Source organism: Tasmannia lanceolata, unplaced genomic scaffold, assembly GCF_043159265.1.
Source record: "Tasmannia lanceolata isolate RefF3 unplaced genomic scaffold, GAP_Taslan_0.1 ptg000019l, whole genome shotgun sequence".
In the NCBI taxonomy this organism is placed as follows: Eukaryota; Viridiplantae; Streptophyta; class Magnoliopsida; order Canellales; family Winteraceae; genus Tasmannia; species Tasmannia lanceolata.
Window position 1 is genome coordinate 772044 of NW_027518696.1, and position 21393 is coordinate 793436.

Here is a 21393-nt window from a genome sequence, read left to right on the forward strand (position 1 = left end):
CATTAGAAATAAGCTCATAGGAGTAAGTAGTTGCAGGGATTTGCGAGGGACCATCACAGAAGGCATTCTGCGGGCGGGTTGTTTCACAAAGCGTAGGGTTGGGATGATCCTATGGAGCTGATACTTTGGGCACACCCTATCTATGTGAAGGCCCATCAAATGAATGGTTTGCATCACCCAAACAATGTGGGGCCCATTGTATTTTAAGCCGTCGGTGTAGCTAAGTTAGCTACACGATTGTGTAGCTACACTTTTCTTATATGAGTTAAGTGAAGCTACACATACGTGTAGCTAACTTAGCTACACCGACGGCTTAAAAAACAGTGGGCTTCATGAGAGAGCAGCCACATACCTCTGATGAATTTAATGAATGAGACAAAATCTGAGCCTATGTGTCTGCTCTCTCATGCAACAGCCGGCCCACAAAATGCCTGCCATGGTGCCCAACAAATCCCTTTTACGTGATATTGAGATATTTACATATGCGAAAAAACTAGGGAAATGATATCCCCCCCTAAATGGATAAAATCACTCCCCTTGTACAGTTTATGTGAGAATGGTTCACTGCTTGAGGATAAATTCACCTTCTTTAACGTTTTTTCTTTGCCTATAAAACTTAACGAATGACAAAGGTGGGTGGGTGGATATCATTTCCTAAAAACTATGTTAGTCATAACTTTTGATCCGATCGTCAGATTAGACAAATGTTATAGTCATTTGAGACTTCACAAAACGACGGATATAATTATTATTGGAGTTCCATCATCGGATTTCTTGATTTCACTGTGCACTCCAACATCAATTCAACATTGATTGATAGGAGAAGTAGTGATATTTTAAGCTATATTTTGGCTAATAGGAATACTAGCTTAAGTGTCTACAAGTGCAGCTCAAGTAGACGTGCAGTACTAGAAAACGGGTTGGGTGTTTTGAACGTCTTGGACTCGGAAAATAGGAAGTGTGATACGTGTCTTCATGTCTTTGTCTATGCATTCTTAGTCGATCTTACATAATTTATTTAGGGAAATGATTTCAGCGCTCCAATGTTCTGATAAACATGCGCTCCACATGTTTGTCGTGTAGTATTTAAGGGCTTTAAGAGCTTTTTGAGAACCGTAATATTCCTCTGACAGCCTGTTAGATACTACAAGACAAAAATTGGGGCGCATGTTTATTAAAACATTGGAGCACATAAATCATTTATTTGAATGGTGATCTTACATAATTTATTATTAATTTCCCATCCTCATCTTCTTTTTTTCAAGTAAGTTATGATTAAGTGGGACCTCCAATAGATCCTTAATAACTGATAACGGATTACATATTTTCCATAGTCTCTTCCTACTGGATCCACATCACCCCAACCGCATTTGTAATGGTACTGAAAAATGCAAAATTAAAGGAAAGATACTGCAGTTAGGCATCCATGGGGGCTAAATTGGACCCACCTCATCCATGTGCATTTATAATGGCACTGAAAATTACAAAATTAAAGTAATGATAATTGCAGTTAGTGATGTGATCCAATGATGGCTGAAATTTTGGACGGGTGCCCTTGTAGCTTTTTTCCAAGGGCGCCCTTCAGTTTAGCATTCCTCTTAAAATAATGAAAGGGTATTTTTGATATTTCTCAAGATAAAGGGAAAACCTGAGGTGTCATTCTTCATACAAGTGTGATGGAGTGAGGAGAAAGGTTTCTTGGGGATTATCTCTTTGCATCCCACTAGATTACACAATTCACATGTTTTGTTCAGCAATACCATTTTGCTTTTGAAGTTTGTGTTATATGTTGTAACGCTTTTGAAGTTTGTAACGGATGAGAGAGAGATTTCCTAACAAATGGATGTAACAGCCCATCATGTGGTTTGTTTTAACAGATCAAAAGATACAAATAATGGGTGGTTCTAGCATTCAAGTATAGATTTTCTGATTTTGGGCTTGAAATTTGCACTTTTTTCTTTAAAAATGAATGTAACATCTAGGAAGCCACCTTTTGGTTGTTTGAATAGATCAAAAAGATCCCATTAACGAGTGATCTGAGCATTCTCTACAGGGGGTGATCTTCTCATTTCATAAGGAAGCTTTGAACTGAAGCAAAAGATTCAGGACAGTTTCAGTCAGATTTGTATACGTGCAGTTTGATCTAATTCAACCCATAATTTTGTTGGGAATAGTTAGAATTGCGTCAGGAAATGGTCAAGCAATCCATAACGAATGTTTTTGCATAAGACCGAGAGAATTGTATTATTTTCTACATAGGTCGACACGGCAATAGGAACATACAATGGGCGTGAGATTAGTTATCATTAAACCAGGTTTAGAGCAGTCATAAATATTTGTGTTGGGAATTTCTCAGGAAGGGTGTTGCTCGGGCATTTTATTTTTTGTTATTTTTGGGATTTTGTCATTTTATCAAAAATCACAAAAGAATTGACTCTTGAGCCGTATGAGGTAGGAAACTCTCAACTACGGTTATAAGGGAAGGAATTGACCCACCTATTATTTAGCGACATTGGTGGCTAAGCCCAGTGCGCAGGAAAATTGGGCAAAGGGACAGTAGGCAAACATTAACAAACCCGTGAGGTTGGTCGGGCCAGTGTCTGAAGAAAAATGAATTTTCTCAGTGCTGTTTTGTTGGGAATTTCTCAGGAAGGGTGTTGCTCTGGCAGTTTTAGAGCAGGTTTAGAGCAGTCATAAATAATTGTGTTGGGAATTTCTCAGGAAGGGTGTTGCTCTGGCAGTTTATTTATTTTTTGTTATTTTTGGGGGGGAATAGAAAATAAAATATTTAAAGTTATAAAAACTATAAATTTTAAGAACAAAATTAGGACAACAAATAATAACATGAATTTATCGCGATATTTTTGCAGTAAAAATAAAATATAGAGATATCTCAATGAATATCCTGATTAGTGAAATTTTTTTGGGATTTGGTCATTTTATCAAAAATCACAAAAGAATTGACTCTTGAGCCGTATGAGGTAGGAAACTCTCAACTACGGTTTTAAGGGAACTACGGTTCTAAGGGAAGGAATTGACCCACCTATTATTTAGCGACATCGGTGGCTAAGCCCAGTGCGCAGGAAAATAGGGCAAAGGGACAGTAGGCAAACATTAACAAACCCGTAAGGTTGGTCGGGCCAGTGTCTGAAGAAAAATGAATTTTCAGTTACATTTGGAACATTTTGTTTACAATAAAAACAGCCAACTTCATCTGGTGCCTGATCAACTTCTCCCAAGTAGAATAGAGCAGACAAAGGCAAAAGTGTTTGGAGCTTTAGAAAATTAATTGAGGGTGATAGTCCGTGTGTTAACTTACCAACTTCTCCAAAAGCTTAAGCTGTTGGAGAAAGGCATTATTTATCTTTTATACTTTAACACTCCCCCACACGTGTGGCCCACTTGGCAAATACGTGGCACATGTGGTCCCACTTTGAGCCGACCATTTATGATGATGATATTCATATAAATTAATGATGATATTCAATTTATAGGGACATTCAATTTATGATGATATTTCTATAAATTAACCATAATCATATTATTTTCCTCTAAATTGTGGAAAGAAAAATTTTTCCAGATAAAATATTCCATCAGAAAGGTTATTCTTGCAATTCAAATAGATAACAGGGCCTTGTGTCGTCTTAAAGGTTAAAAGTGGCATACTGTGAAAGGAAAATGATCTATTCGCCCCTTTTCTTTTTACTTGCTACAGCTCCCTCTAGGGGTTGTTTGGATACACTGATTTTAGAATCTTAGATTTCCTCAAAATCCTGGATGGGAGGCAACAGAAGAAGGAAACCGACCGTTTCGCTTCTCTTTAGAATCTTGGATTTTAAGTAAGAAATCCAGTTTTTAGAAATCTCTCCCCCCATCTTGAGATTTCTAAACCCTGGAAACATGGGATGATCTCTTACACTCTTGCAAGTGCAAAGAACGGCAAGAAATCAGAAAACGACGATTGGTTTCCTTCTTCTCTCGTCTCCTATCTACAATTTTGAGGAAATCCAAGATTCTAAAATCCGCGTATCCAAACGGCCCCCTAGTGTAAAAACTCACGAATACACTAGAGGGGCTGCCCCAAGTAAAAGAAAGGGGCAAACATATCACTTCCCTCGTAATAAAGGAGAAGGCTAATAATGTTTCTGAGAAGAATGGTTAGCCGTTACTTATACATTCTAGCCTAACATGACAGTTAGTTATTTGAAGACAAATATTAATAGAGTTGCTTTCTTGAGCTAAAATGAATTTTGGTAGAGTTTTAACCTTACTCATATTTGTGCATGCCTTTGTTCTTAATTTGTTTTTAGCATATTAGGGTGAACTAGTATTAGGGTGCAACTTGCAGCAGGGTCAACCCGAACCCGATGAGATCAACCCGATTTTAGCTCGGGTTGGGTTGGTGCTTCCTTGGGTTAGAATTGAAAAGCTAAGTTAGAAGCTGTGGACAACCAACAAATAGAAGAGAGATTTGTGCAAAGAGGGTACGAGAAAATAATCATGGAGTTTGAAAGCCAACCCACGTTTTGGAGAGAGCTCCAAGAATACTCAAGAAAGAACACCGTTCTCACAAAAGTCTATATTTTCATTCCAATGTTCGATCATCCAAAAACTCTTTTCCTCCTCTTACACTAATGAAATTAAACAAATAGAGAGCACAAAATTGTGTGATTTTGTATAGTTCCCCAACAAGTAATTAAATAAAGACGTTTCCTATAGTCTAAGAAAGCAGCCCAAGGATATTTCCTAAAGTCTTAAAGTCTAATAAAGTAACATGGCAACATTCTACTCTGCTTGGACTAAACTAGGCAACATTCTAAGTAGGTAAAACATGTTGCTGCCTCTATTGTTTGTGGGCCCTCTTGGGACGACCCATTCATGCCTGAGTTAATTGACCACAAGATCATATGCTCCGATATAATTTTGGGTTGGGTTGGGGCTAAGGCCTTGGGCAAATTGGTCAGACCCGAACCCATATTTTCAAAATCTTAAGTAAATGATTTATTTTATACATAGCTTTTGCCTACCAATCCGAACCCAACCCGACCTGATTTATACAATGGGATTATATTGGATTAGGGTAGAGAGATTTAGAGGCGGGGGTTGAGTCAGGATTGACCCTCTTCCACCCAAGGCTAGAGTTGAATCGAGTTAGGGCTAAGGTAATGCCACCTCATATTGGGCTAGGGTTGGACCCAACCTGGCCCGAGTTGCGCCCTAATACGAACAATAAATAGGGGTGTTCATTATTCAGTTATAACCAAATAATCGAACCAAACCGGATTGGTTCGGTCGGTTTGGTTCGGTTTTTTTCCTTTTCGGTTCTGTTTTGGTTTTTTTTTTTGGAAATTCGGTTATCTCAAAAAACAAATCAGTTAACTGAAATAACCGAAATTATGATAAAAACCATTATTTTTTTTAAAAAAAAAGTGCTATATGGGCACTCCGTAGGATGATCAAAACCGTCCATTTGATTGATCATAACTTAATTAGGGTGTGCTCAAAAAATCATTTTGATTGGATGATCCTAGCCCTCCGATCGAAACCGAGAATTTGTTTTTTTTTCCCTCTTTTTCTCACACTATCCGGTTAACCGAAATAACCAAAACAAACGAATTTTTTATCGGTTCGGTTTCGGTTCGGTTTTTAAAAATTTCGGTTAGGTTAACAAAATTTGATAACCGAAATTATTTCGGTTCGGTTCAACCGAACCGAATAACCACCCCTAACAATAAATCTTGCCAAACAGTACCCAAGAAGGCCCATCTTGCCAATCGGATCTCAATTGGGTCCAAGACTTACCCAACCGTTCTCATGACGCATCCAATCCACAATTCATCACCAAAAATGTTTACTCAAGTAAAGCCCATTGAGGAAATTTAATAACGCTCCCATTTGCTTTTTCCTCGTTCTTGAAAATTCCAATCCAGTAGAAATTTAGTTTGAAGAAAAATGCCCAATCCCTCTCTTTAAAGAAGAAGAAAACAAGAAGCTACAGAGAGAGAGAGAGAGAGAGAGAGAGAGAGAGAGAGAGACCACAATTCTCGCCATTTTTTAACAATACAAACAGGTACGCCCCTATTTTCCCCAATAACACCACGCCCATGCCGTATTGCGTTTTCTTCCCTTCTTCTCCTTCTCCCTCCATCATGGAACGATTACTGTGGACGGAGTAAGAAGCCTCCACCAGAGTCTATAACCTTGCCTCTCAGATTTACGGCGATTTCAATCAATTTGCGTATTCTTGGATGATAACATCAGAAGAAACGACGATTTCTAGTGACATCAAGATCGATATCAAGGGTTTTTTAGAGGAGGCCGTTTCATGTACATCGCAATTTACGCTTCGTCGCTTATTTATAGCCGTTCCATATTTTAGGTGGCCTAGATTAAACGAGGTGACCGGTTACCCTTCTTCTCTCCTTCCTCCTTTTGAGCCGAAAATAACGAAATGTAGATCCCCAATTTTGGTGAAAAACACGACCCTGCTTTCCATCTCCTTCTTCTCGATAAATTTGTGGGTTAATTGAGATCCTCGACATCCATGGTTTGAACATGCAATAATTGGTAAAATAGATTGGTGAAGTGGAAGAAAAAACACTCCACCAAATGAATTCACAAAAGTACACCAAAGATATCAGTTTTGCAAAAAATCTGATCTTTCATTAATTTGCATAATCTGCTACACTTGATTTTGTTTCTAACTTTTTCCCCAATTCGTGGGCTTTTAACTATTGGATTAGGTGTGTTTGGCAGATTCATTAGTTTGGATAGATTAGGCAAGTTGGTTATTGGATGTATATATTAGGAAACTAGATAGAATTAGAGGGCACTGATAAATTCATTTGTTGAAGAAAGAATTCACGAAAACCGTTACTATATATATTTCGCTGATGGAGGGGCAAACGCTTTACATTCTAAGAGCTCGAAGGATTGACGAAACCCTTTTTTTTTTTCTTCTTCTTCGTGTTCTACGACTTTCGTCTCTCCAAAGCCATCGTCGCCTCTGTGGCCAGTAAACAATCAATCTGAGTACTCTCTCTCCTACGTATTTCCTTTTCTTCCATTCTATCTGTTCGTGCCATTGATATAATCTATTGATGGGTTTTCTTCTATATGCAGATGTAAGCCCAGCACTTCTTATTAGACTAATATTTAGGTCCTTTGTTTAATTGTAGGCTCCTGTGGACCCAATCCGGAGGGAAAAGTGAGGGACAAACCCCCAACGGCCTCTAGATCATCCACTTGTGAAGGAAAGCTCTACCAAGGAACTCTAGAAACGGATGCCACCCTCATAGCATAGCACGGGTAGGGATAAATGAGGGAGATACCTCTTAATCCGGAGCCAGGGCTTGAAACCAAGACGTACATAAAATAACTCAGAGTCGTCATCCATAGATAGACCATGGAACCCTAAAAATAAATCCTCTGTGCAATGGATAACCAAAAATATATATGGGTCTGTGCCTGATTACGGATGAGAAAGGTCTGAAAAGCATCTCAATCCGTCCGAGTGCAAGCACTTGGTCTCTTATGCCATTTATTATTAACTTTGAAGAGTTTTTTATGAAAATCATGTGAGATGGGAACAAATATCCCCGAGCAAACGTCTACCTAAACATGCATAACCCGGGGATAGAAATAACAAGCATACACAAAATAATAAAAGAAGAGTGTCACCTAAGCATTGCTAGGTTACGAGTGACATGCCTAATGAGTGTCTAAGTTCTGGTGGGCAAACACATGCATGCTACAGCTAAAGGTACGAAGTATGTACATGAAAGTAAGAAAACACAACAAAACATGCGATACAACCTGATACCACACACGACGCAACACGACAAACCCTAAACTCTAAACGATTTCGCCCGATTCTTTGGATGGTCTGGTATTCATCCAAAGATGCCTACGTATCCCCGCCTCCACGAGAATCAAAGCAACATACTCCTTCGCACATATTCTAAACTATGATGCCTAAGACATCTAGACCTCTATCCTAGACTCGACTTAAAAGACCGGACTAGTTATTAAAGCTTCTTGCGCAATTATTTATGTTTAAGTAGATTGTGATTTTAGGACGCTCTATATGTCCTAATTAAATGCAAGTTAGCCCTAAACTAATGCAGGTGGTTCCTATATCCTATGTTTAACTAGGTTGTGTGTCCTAAAAAAACAGTGGGCAGACTAACGCATCTTATTTTAGTCATCAGTCGGCGATGTGGATCGTCGACTGACCGGACGGAGGAGTAACAAACTCCTAGCTAGGACAAACTCCTAACTCTAACACAAACATAAAACACCAAAAGAAACACATACAACATACGCAACACATCAAGGACAAACTCCTAATTCTAAAACCCTCTATCTAGGACAAATTCTTGACTCTAGAGGAAGATCTTTTCGAAAACATGTTTTATGAAAGATTTTTGAGTTTTTTAAAGAGTTTAGATGATTTATTTACAAAGTTTGGCTGGACTTGGGATATGAATCTCAAGCTGCACTACATACATCGTGGAAGATTATCAAGCCAACGTAGTTCGGAAACAAACTTTCCTAACTACTCCAAAATCTTTAGAGTTTCAAATGTTTTTGAAGTTTTCTGATTTTTAGAATGTTTTTGAGATCTTAAAGCTTTTCAATATTTTGAATTTTCAAAATATTTTTTAAGTTTTAAAATATTTTCACCTTTTTAGTCAAAGGCCAAAGGGAACATGCAAACACAACTACAAATTAGGGCAAAGCCCTAAAACCAAAGGGGAAACCCCGAACAAGCAAACTAATATCCCAAAAACAAGAAAATGATATGATCCCAAGTAATTCTAACACAACTGAGTAAGTCTATAATCAAAGGGAGTGACAACAACTCTAAAGGATAAACTCATAACTGACATCACTAAGGAGGGAGTACAAGTTGGGGTACAACTTAGAAAGGGTTCTATAAATGAGGCAAGGCAAGCCTCCTATGAGTAACTCTCCAATGTAACTAAGATAAACTCCTTAAAGAGTAGCTATAAACGAATAGGCTTGTCTCCAAAGGAGAATCGCCTAATGAGATAGATCATGTCTCCTAATAGGGGCTTTAGATGACTCTTTGAAATACTCAAGAGGGGGGGGTGAATTGAATTTAACTCAATATTAGGCCTTTTGAAAATTATCTATAAACCCTAATTGGAATTTTTCTTCACTTAAATAAATATTTGGTTAGTGCAAATATAATTGAAAGAACAAAGTGAAATGCCAAACCAAAACAATAATGGAAATGCAAGAGTGAGAAATTGACACACCGATATATAGTGGTTCGGCCAACGGCCTACTCCACTCTACTCAAGGTCGCACTTGAGGGATTCCACTATAGGAGACCTCCACGATGCCCGGCTCCGAGGCGGTTACAAATCCAAGGGATATTAAACAAGGATGCCCTTACACCTTTACAAAGACTCTCCTTCTCCGCCGAGTTCTAAGCGGTTGCTCTCTAGGGAATTAAAAAGGGAATGCCCTAGCCACCTACACTAGATTTGAAAGAGAATAGCTTGGCTTCTTCTTGAAAGCTTGATGCTCTTTGTAGACCCTTGATTGCTCTTCAAAGATGGTGATTTGCAAGTGAAAGCACTACTTGTGGACCCCGATCCGGAGAGGACGGGTGAGGTGAGGGGACAGGCCCCTGCACCGTCCTCTGGATCATCCACGTGTGAAGGAGAGCTCTGCCAAGGAACTCTCAAAACGGATGCCACCCTCATAGCATAGCACGAGTGGCGATATAAAAAAAAGGGATATGTCTTGATCCGGAACCGGGGTTCGAAACCGAGACATACCTATAATAACTCAGAGTCGCCATCCATGGATAGGCCATGGAACCCTAAAATCAAATCCTCTGTGCAATGGATAACCAGAAATATATATGGGTTCGTGCCTGGTTACGAATGGGGAAGGTCTGAGAGCACCCCCAATTCGCCCGAGTGCAAGCACTTGGTCTCTTATGCCATTTTCATTAATTCCAAAGAAGTTTGAGTAAAAATCATGTGAAATGGGAACAATCCTCAGGAATCGTCTACCTAAGCATGCATTTCCTGAGAATGGAGAAATAAACACGTAAAATGAAATGAAAAATGTGTCACCTAAGCAAAGCTAGGTTATGAGTGACATGCCTAATGGGTGTCTAAGTTTCTGGTGGACACGCACATGCAAGCTACAACCAAAGGTATAGTATCAGTACAAGAAAGTAAGAAAACATATCAAAACATGAGACACAAATCTATGCTATGTATGACGGGACAAGACAAGTCCTAACTCTAATGCAGGACTGGACTCGGACCAGAATGGCCATCCATCCTAGCTGCGCTACGTATCCCGGCCTCGGGAAGAATCGGAGCCCACGTAGTTCGATGCCCTATTCTAAATTATGATGCCTAAGACATCTAGCCCTCTATCCTAGACTCGATCTAAAAGACCGAACCAGTTATTAAAGCTTCTTGTATGATTATTAAAATTCCAGTGAATTGTGGATTTTAGGACACCCTATATGCCCTAACTAATGCAAGTTGATTAGCCTTAGGCTAATGCAGGTGGTTCCTACAATCCTATGTGTAACTAGGCTGTGCAACCTAATGAAAACCACGGGCTGACTATATGCCTAGTCTAGCCATCGGTTCGACTAAATGTCTAACCGATCGACTCGAGGCCTCCTAACTCTAGGGACATTCACACGACAGGACATACCATATCAATACAAATCAAGACAAACTCCTAACTCTAGAACACAACCTAAACAGCTAGGACATACTCCTAACTCTAGAGGAAGATCTTTTTGAAAATGGTTTGAATATTTTTGTAACTTTGAAAGATTTAAAATTTTTATTTTTAAAGGTTTGGCTGGACTTGGGATGTGGATCCCAAGCTGCACTACGTACCTCGTGGAAGAGGATCAAGCCAACGTAGTTCGAAACGAACTCTCTACCTATCAAACACTTACGGCAAATCAACTATGCTCTAATAATACTATTATAAGAGCAAATGAGTCAAAGACTCTCTAATGACAGTAACTGGAGAATAAATGAGTCAAAGACTCTCTAATAAAAGAGACTAAAGGATAAACGAGTCAAAGACTCTCTAATAAGAGCAACTGATAACACTGAAATGAGATAACGAAGTCAAAGACTCTCTAATAATACTGCAAATGAAACAGATGAGTCAAAGACTCTCTAAAAACGGAAACACGAGTCAAAGACTCCAATGACACCAACTAAAAGATAAATGAGTCAAAGACTCTCTAAAGGAAAAGAAACACGAGTCAAAGACTCCACTAACATTAACTAAAGGATTAATGAGTAAAGACTCTCTAAAAGAGATGAAAAACACGAGTCAAAGACTCACTAACACCAACTAAAGGATATATGAGTCAAAGACTCTCTAAAGGAAAAGAAATACGAGTCAAAGACTATACTAACACCAACTAAAGGATAAATGAGTCAAAGACTCTCTAAAAGAGATGAAAATACGAGTCAAAGACTCCACTAACACCAACTAAAGGATATATGAGTCAAAGACTCTCTAAAGAAAAAGAAATACGAGTCAAAGACTCCACTAACACCAACTAAAGGATAAATGAGTCAAAGACTCTCTAAAAGAGATGAAAATACGAGTCAAAGACTCCACTAACACCAACTAAAGGATATATGAGTCAAAGACTCTCTAAAGGAAAAGAAACACGAGTCAAAGACTCCACTAACACCAACTAAAGGATAAATGAGTCAAAGACTCTCTAAAAGAGATGAAAATACGAGTCAAAGACTCCACTAACACCAACTAAAGGATATATGAGTCAAAGACTCTCTAAAGAAAAAGAAACACGAGTCAAAGACTCTACTAACACCAACTAAAGGCTAAATGAGTCAAAGACTCTCTAAAGGAAAAGAAACATGAGTCAAAGACTCTACTAACACCAACTAAAGGATAAATGAGTCAAAGACTCTCTAAAAGAGATGAAAACACGAGTCAAAGACTCTACTAACACCAACTAAAGGATATATAAGTCAAAGACTCTCTAAAGGAAAAGAAACACGAGTCAAAGACTCCACTAACACCAACTAAAGGATAAATGAGTCAAAGACTCTCTAAAAGAGATGAAAACACGAGTCAAATCAGATAATATAAGATTGAAAATCTGTGATCAAGATGAGATGAGATAGCATAAGATTGCTTTCAACGGATGGATCATGAATGACTAATCCTATGAGATCTTTGGAAATGAATGGGATTTACATCCTAACCCCAAAGGAAAAGTTTTTTAATCTTCGCACATTTTATCAGTGTTACCTGAAGGCATCAACCCTAACCATAATCTAGCGGAGTGGAGAGAGGATCTCGACTCATGACTTTGTTTGTGTACCTAGGACCGATCGTAGCCATTGGAAGATGGACTACGGCCTAATCTAGACACAAATGGGTAGGATATCCTAAACTAGGCTCACACACGTGATGCACATGTGTTCGTATACTACATGCATGTGTGGGTTAATCTAGGGGTAAGGCTAAGAGTTCCCTTAGCGCGAATCCATGTTCGATATACTGTACCAGTGTCCGGCGTATCAGTACGTGAACAAGAGATCCGTTTACGTACCATAAAGGTACTAGGCTAAGGGTGGAATGCTTCTCTAGCACAGAGGCACCAGGTGATGAAATCCCAGTCAACCATGCTAGATAACACTCCGGGTTCCTAAAATAGGATGTGTGTGCATGTGAGATGCAGGGGTTTAGATGAAAGTGATGTAAGTGTGTGCAATAAGTTCGCGCAATCTATGATGCCTTCAGGTTTTGTTAGATTAAGTTTGAGTAAATGTGATAAGAAAATAAAACATACAAACTAATCACAGCATCAGGATTTTACAAAGGAAATCAGTGATTCCTAAGGTTTCTATTTTGATAATTTAATGATTGAATATGTGATGGAATATTATGATCTGGAAATTTTTAAAACAATTTGATTTTAATTCAATTTACTCAAGGATTTTAAAAGGTTTCAATTCAGATTGTAGATTTACACATCAACATATAACAAATCTTTTCAGAACAAGATGAAATTTTTACAGTAACTTCTCCTTAATTATATAAGATTATAATAAAAATTTCATAGATTTTAAATGTGGTTTGCTATTAGTTTTTCAATGTTGAAAGTTTCTGTCCAGATTGTGAATTAACACAGTAACGTATAGCAAATCAATTCAAAACAATATGAAATTTCTATAGTATGTTTATTACAATAAGAAAGGATTACTGTAAAAGTTTCATAAATTTTAAAAATGATTTACTATTAATTTACGATTTTACAAATATCCATCCAGATTATGAATTAACAAAGAAACACATAGTAAATCAAATCCAAATCAGTTTAAACTTTATGAAAACATGTAATTCCAGTAGTAATTATCAAACAAATATTTTCAGAAGTTTTCATTGCAATTTACTATTTTTATCAGATTTAATACAGCATGCATGATTTTACGTAAAAAATCATAAACAAATATCCAACAGAAACCAAAAATCTTGAAAAATTCACGGGAGATTAGATTAGATTTAATTTGCATCTCATCCAAATTTCACTTTTGAAAACATTATAGAGTTTTTGAAAATTGGTTTTTTCCAAAAATACCCCTAGAGTTAAATGAATTTTTAAACCCTTTAAATCAAATCAAGAATTCATAAAGAAATTCGTACTAATTCAAAATCTTACAATTATATTATGTTTAAATTTTCATTGATTTTGGATCTATGTTGACATCTTCTTAAATTCAATCTTTAGAATTTTACCCCTTTGAGGGTAAAGTTCAAAAGGTCAAATTACGGTCAAAACGAAGTCAAAATTCTTCGAAATTCCAGATTTCTACACTTCTTAATGTGCAAAACACTCAGAGATTGAAAAAAACATATTTTGAATAACAATAAGAAAAAATAAAAATAAATCACAAATTCTATCCTAGCATGCTTCTAGTTTAAGATATATGAAAGAGGGTTTTGGAATACCAACCTTGCTAGCTCTCCTTGTCTCTAGGGTAAGTAATCCTCGGATATACGCTTTGTCTTACCCTTTCAATTAGCAAAGAAAACCCCCAAAAAAAAATGTTGCCGCCGATCCGTTCCGCCGTCTTTCACTTTCTCTTAGAGGGAAGGATTGGGAGGTGATTGGGAGAGATAATGGAAGAAGAATATAGGGAAAGGGATTTGAGGGAGTGATTGGAAGAGATAATGGAAGAGAAAAAGATAATGGAAGATAAATCTCTCCTTTTTCTCCTCTTTTTTATGGATGGGAAGGAAGATATATATAGGGAGAGAAAGAGAGAGAGAGAGATGTGTTGGTGGAGAGCTCATCATGTTGTCCCTCTTAGTGGAGAATCCATCATCATTCTTCTTAGTGGAGGGCCCATCATGTTTCTTAGTGGAGAATCCATCATCATTCTTCTTAGTGGAGGGCCCATCATGTTTCTTAGTGGAGAATCCATCATCATTCTTCTTAGTGGAGGGCCCATCATGTTTCTTTAGTGGAGAATCCATCATTATTGTTCTTCATAAGAGGCCTCACAAGAGGCCCTACTGAGGCCCCACAATGTGGGCCCCACAACGCGGGCCCCACAACGTGGGCCCCACAATGTGGGCCCTCGGTTGATTCGAATTTTAAACAAATGTTCAATGCGGGCCCACCAAACGGGTCCAAATTCTCCCTCGCTTGGATTCTTATGAATAATCTCTCTCAACCTCTCACGGAAAAATGCGAAACATGGCGGAAATGATCGGATGGGGTTTCTCCCAAGCATAGCGAACTTGGGTCCGGTCAAAATGGGGTGTCTACAGATGCCCCTCTTTGGCAGAGCGTGTGTAACACGCGAATGGCAAAGCTGAACAGACGACACATTTTGACTGACCCGAAACCAAAACAAAGCAAATTTTTGGGTTTTTAGTTTTAAAACGATATTCACAAAGATAAAACTCTACTAACAATAGGGAGATAGTCTATCACCGACTCTTAACTCGGCAACTAAGACATCTCAAAGAGATAGTCTCTCCCTAATACTCATGACTCGACTAATTAATAAAAAACGAACGAACGATTACAAAAACACAAACATTTTTTCTTTTTCTTTTTTTTTATATATCAGGCTAAGCCAAAGTACACATAACAATTGCTCAAAGAGCACAAACCAAACAAACAAACCAATCACTTCAATTACTCAAAGAGCTTTCTTTTTTTTTTTCTTAGAAACCACGTTGCAATTTGTCTAAGACAAGCACAAACTCAAACACTTAAAGAGTTTTTCCTTTTTAGAAACCTGCAAAAATAGGCCAAAGACCAATGTATTGAAACTCGTCCAAAACAAGTTCAAAACCAAACACTCAAAGAGTTTTTCCTTTTTAGAAACCTGCAAAAATAGGCCAAAGACCAATGTATTGAAACTCGTCCAAAACAAGTTCAAAACCAAACACTCAAAGAGTTTTTCCTTTTTAGAAACCTGCAAAAATAGGCCAAAGACCAATGTATTGAAACTCGTCCAAAACAAGTTCAAAACCAAACACTCAAAGAGTTTTTTTTCTTTTTAGAAACCTACAAAAATAGGCCAAAGACCAATGTATTGAAACTCGTCCAAAACAAGTTCAAAACCAAACACTCAAAGAGTTTTTTTTTTTTTTTTTTTAAATCATGCCGATCAGTCAAAGACTCGACCAATTATTAGGGTAATCGAATATTCAAGCTAAACTCAAACTTCTAATACCCGAGGCGAGACTAAGTCTCAAGCCCAGCGATAGTTATACAGATCATTGCTGAAAATAAATCTGTGTAACTATCCGAGTAACTCTGACTCCTCTCTTTCAAGGTAGCGAATCACTCCGGATCATGCGGTTCTGCTAAACAGTTCCACGTAAATCCAAATTCGTAGGTCCTGCTAAACAGTCCCCTACAAACCTCTTCGCAGATACACATGACTCCTAACACGTTAGGAAGCTGCACATTGCGGGACGATGATTAGGTAAGTCACCACTTGACATTACACTACTAATCATCTGGGTACTAAGTACCAGAGGCGAGACTAAGTCTCAAGCCTAGCGATAGTTATACAGATCATTACTGAAAATAAATCTGTTTAACTATCCGAGTAACTCTGACTCCTCTCTTTCAAGGTAGCGAATCACTCTGGATCACGCGGTTCTGCTAAACAGTTCCACATAAACCCAAATTCGTAGGTCCTGCTAAACAGTCCCCTACAAACCTCTTCGCAGATACACATGACTCCTAACTCGTTAAGAAGCTGCACATTGCGGAACGATGATTAGGTAAGTCACTACTTGACATTACACTACTAATCATCGGGGTACTAAATACCCGGGAGAAGGAAGAAAAGACCAATCCGTGTAACACAGGATCGGAAATATTTTCCTTATTAAAACATTTCAAAAAGACCAAACCGTGTAACACAGGTTCGATAATTTCCATCTCTATTAAAATCTTTCAAAAGGACCAAACCGTGTAACACAGGTTCGGTAATTTCTATCTCTGTTAAAAACTTTCAAAACGACCAAACTGTGTAACACAGGTTCGGTAATTTCAAACTCTGTTAAAATCTTTCAAAAAGACCAAACCGCGTAACGCAAGTTCGGTAATTTCAAACTCTGTTAAAATCTTTCAAAAGGAATGAAGAATTTACCATCTTTGATCAATTTCACTAATGGGCCAGTCATCTCTTACCAAGAATAACTAGGAGCGCATGATCTTTGCTGAAAGCAAAACTCAAATAGATTGATGAGATTTTCAGGTGCTGACTCTCTTTAACAGGTGAGAAGCATTTTGATGAGGTTTGAAGGATGCAGGAGTAGATTTTATACTCCGCTGGGAATTAAAGTTTCTGAAACTGACTCCAAAAGAAACAATTGGATCAAGGAATTCAACTCAAAGAGTATGTTCAAGCTTCTCTGGTTTCTATTTGCTAAGAATAGATATCCCAGTTATCATTGTGTAATATCTTTTATGACGCAAGTCATAAAAGATGCACCTAGTATGATGTGCTTCCATGACAAAGTCTTAAAAAGGCAAAAGCAAGGTAAGTAGAAAAAATTTGAGTTTGCATGGGTTCTTTCTTTGGTATAGTGGTAAAACCATCTCCACAAAGGCTGAATGTAAGAATTCTTCATTTTGCTCAGTGCTTGAGGCTTTGATGTTTCAGGCAGGTCTGAATAACAAATCTCTTGCCCTTCTTTGATTCTTAAACCAGGATCTACTTTGAATTTTCTTTTCACTTTGGAAGGTATACACCCATTCTCTCCAGTGCCAAACACTTTTGATTCTAAAAGAAAAACAATGATAAACCAGAAACAGACTTCTGATGACTCTTTCAAAGAAGACTTACAATATTCAAGGGACTTGACTAAATTTTGATTCACCCTTAGATAAAATGTGTTATTTTGTTACGGTAAGGTTAGCCACTCTTAGAGCACTCTCAAAAACTATGTCAAGATGACCTAATTTCCTCCATCGGGATCTCCGTCATGGTTGTTACCCCTTTCGGATTGCTCGGTCTTAATGCCCCTAGTTTAAAAAGGTGTCAAAATAAGTCTCGCTGACACTACTCGGATTCCAGGATTCTGCCCTGTGCAGAGGTGGCTTCTCCGTCTCCCTGATTTCTCTCTTCAAAAGAAGTCATAACTTTTGCTTTCCAAGCTTTCAGTCTGAAAGACCACTTATCTCAACTTTTGCTTGTACTCAAACTTGGGAATTCTACGTAACTGAGGAACTCCTTCTGCTTCTATTCAACTCAACTGTTCATGGGAAGTCTTTGCCCTTGACTGGATTACCTCTTCAAGTTTTCAATCCAGCAGACCATTACCCTGACTTTTTGCATAAGCTAACTCTTTTGGCTGTTAACTTAGCAAATGTATATCTCTAGGCCGCCCTTTCGGGTTTTCAACCTAGTGGGTCTTCAGACTCTCATTCTTTTCTTTCTGTTTTTCTTTTCATTCGCCTCGAACCTTTGCTTGTTTCACCAGAAGGACTTTCTAGGTGGGCTTGGGTTCGAAAGGGTTGAATACCTAAGGTTCTAAAGATTTGAACTGAATCTGGTCTAGCCAGACTACCTACATACCCCAAAGATGGAGGATCAGATCCGCGTAGTTCGCTTTGGGATTTTTCAAAGAATGGTTTAGCATTTAGCTTCAAAATTTTCAAAGGGGATTTTATCCCAAGGTTTGACCGAACTTGAATTAATCAAGTTGCCTACGTACCCCTAAAGAGGTGGGGATCAGGTCCGACGTAGTTCGGGTGCATAAATGCCCCGGGTTTATAATGTGTTTGAAAAGAAGTTGTTTTAATTTTGCTTTTGGCCCAAAGGGTTTACAAATGGATTTTAAAACATTAGGATTTTGGCTATAAAAGCTCAAACGATCAAGGATGGCCTCCTGATGTATTTGATGTACAAGCCCTTTTGTTTAAGGTTCAAAGCCTTTGAATTTTTTTTTTTTTTTTTTTGAGGAGTCTGGTGGTTTTCTGGCAAAACTTCAACCACTGTGCTCCACTCCCGTCTCAAAGATCTTGAATTTATGCTCAAGATTCCACAACTCTGTCTGAAAATCTTCTCTCAATATCTCATCAGCTCCACAGGATGCCTGACGCGTATCTCTTTAAAATTTTACTCTTCAACTGGATGTCTAAAGCAGATGAAGTCTTGCTTTGCTCAACGACAGGGCAGTCCCCTGGTTTATCCTTATAGGATCAAGCAAAACTACCTCAAATCCCTCTAAACAGGTTTATCAATTCTTTGCGCTCCTTAGGAGATAAAGTTTTTCCAATCCATCCATCCCGAGTTTCGGATTTCGATACCACTATCAATGGCTTTGATTTCTTCTTTAAGTGGCTATGCTCGACGCGCTTCCTCTCGTTCGACCATCTTTCAGATCTCGAGGTGAATTTCGTTTGCATTCTCATCTGAGAAGGGGGTCTTTAGTTGTTTAAACATTAGATCTAAGAGTGAATCATAGAGTATCAAAGATATGAAATCAACAATTTTATTGAATTGAAGACTGTAAGTACATTGATGATTTTTGACACACCTCATTGGGCTCTTCATCAGTTCTGATAGAAAACAGAATACTGACTCCATATAAGAAAGATTGACAGACATGACTTCTTTTTTTTTCTTTTAACATCCACATGACTGAACTTTTTCAACTTAGAGAGAAGAAAGTTGATGTACGCTCAAAGACAAATCTAAAGATACAGGACACTTCTTCAAAGGTAGTGAACTGACACTGAAAGCTTATAGGTGATACACCTTTCCTCATGATAATGATAACTATAAAGTTCAATCCCGGAGTAGAAATCACAGAAAAGGCAACTCCACAAGGTCTAGGTTAAATGGGGCAACAAAAGGCTTATGTTGACAATGTGGGTAAAACAATAGACTGCCTGGATCAAGTATGATTAGAAATAGTCAGTCTTTAGAAAAAATGGTCTTTCGCTAAACATAGACTCTTGACTTGGAAGCACACACACTAGATCAATAGTCATGGGATAAAGATTCTGAACAAACAGAGAAAAGAGTAATCTTGAAATACACCAAAGGGTATTTTATTCTAAAAATCAAAGAAATATTGTCTATGAAGGTCAAAGCGAAATAGACAGTGATATTATGACCTACATCAACAGGGTTTCAATGAATTCTCAATCCACACCTTGAAGTCTCATTTGAGTATAACTGCTCTTCTTTTTGGGAATGAAAGAGTCAGGAACGATAAACATCCATAATCAAAATAAATTTCGATCTCAGCAATGATCATGCACTCAAAGAATACAGGTAAGATCAAACTTTTCCATTAATGATTTCGATATGATCCAAGGGTAAAAGATATATGATAGGTAAACATGGATCAAAAAATCAATGGCTCAGATAATAGACCATGGCCATAAGAATGACAAAAGTAGGGTCAAAGACCAGATCTAAAATCTGAATGATGGATATCAACAACTGTACGATCAATATGAGATGAAATGATAGACCATGGTCATAAGGACAGCAAACGAGCTATCGGCCAGATCTCAAGACAAACAGGTTGACAAATAAGGATCTAATCCTACTAAATGATGTATACATGAGAATCAAGACAAGGCAGACTGACTCCAAAGGATAGCAATCATGCTTAACATACTTTTGGATAAAATCCAGCAGCATAACGGCTATACGAGGAGGTCAAGGTCCAGACTAAGTAAACTGACTCTAAAGAGTAGCCGTCATGCTCAAAATGTTCTGGATAAAATCCGGCAGCATAACGACTATACAAGGGATCACCCTAGCTCAATCGAAAGGTATGAATAACGGTTACTAGAGAAGGGTGATCAACAGATGGACTAACCAAAGGTGAGAATATACAACAATGGGTCAAACCCTATAATCAACAGATCAAGGGCTAAACTCGGCCAAGGTAATGACGGTCAAAATCCACTGACTAGATCTAGATCTAAATTCGGAATGGATATAACCGACTGAAAGGAATAAGGAATCTCTGACTAAGAGGAGAACCATAATATACATAATCAGTATATATAAGTAAATACACATACACACAAATCCTAACCAGGGGCACCAGCCCTAATTCTAATCTAACGGAGTCAAGGAAGTCTCGACTCAAGACAGACTGGTGAGTGTACTAGGACAGTGTTGTAGCAATGTAAAAATGAGCTACCCTAGTCTACAAATGGGGCAAAGCTCCTCTAGGCTCCACATGTGTAAGCAACAGATGTTCGACCCTATATGAATGCAATATACACACGGGTACTCCCTAGTTGGGCTTCACTAGGTCAGTAAGTATATATATAATATATATAAAACAAAATAGGGCTCCGGACTCAATCTAATGGGTACTATGCGTATGAAACATACTTAATATGCTGCAGCGCTGGCGCATAGCTTGGAAGTAGATTCAACAGTACCATCAGGATGTAATAACATCCCAGTCAGGCACGCATTGAATCTATCCCATGGAGCCAATAATGAAAAACAATGAAAAATAATAAAAAAAATAAAAAATATGACAATGCATGATGTGCAGTGTGTGAATCCTTTGTTTTAATTACGCACCTACCTGGTGCCCCTGGATTCTAACGATAGAGTTCCCATTTAAAATGATTTTAGCTCAAATTTCTCCAAAGTTAATAAAAATGGCATTTTTAAAGAGTTAGGCAATGTTTCAAGAACTCCCCAGCAGAGTCGCCAGCCTGTGGACCCCGATCCGGAGAGGACGGGTGAGGTGAGGGGACAGGCCCCTGCACCGTCCTCTGGATCATCCACGTGTGAAGGAGAGCTCTGCCAAGGAACTCTCAAAACGGATGCCACCCTCATAGCATAGCACGAGTGGCGATATAAA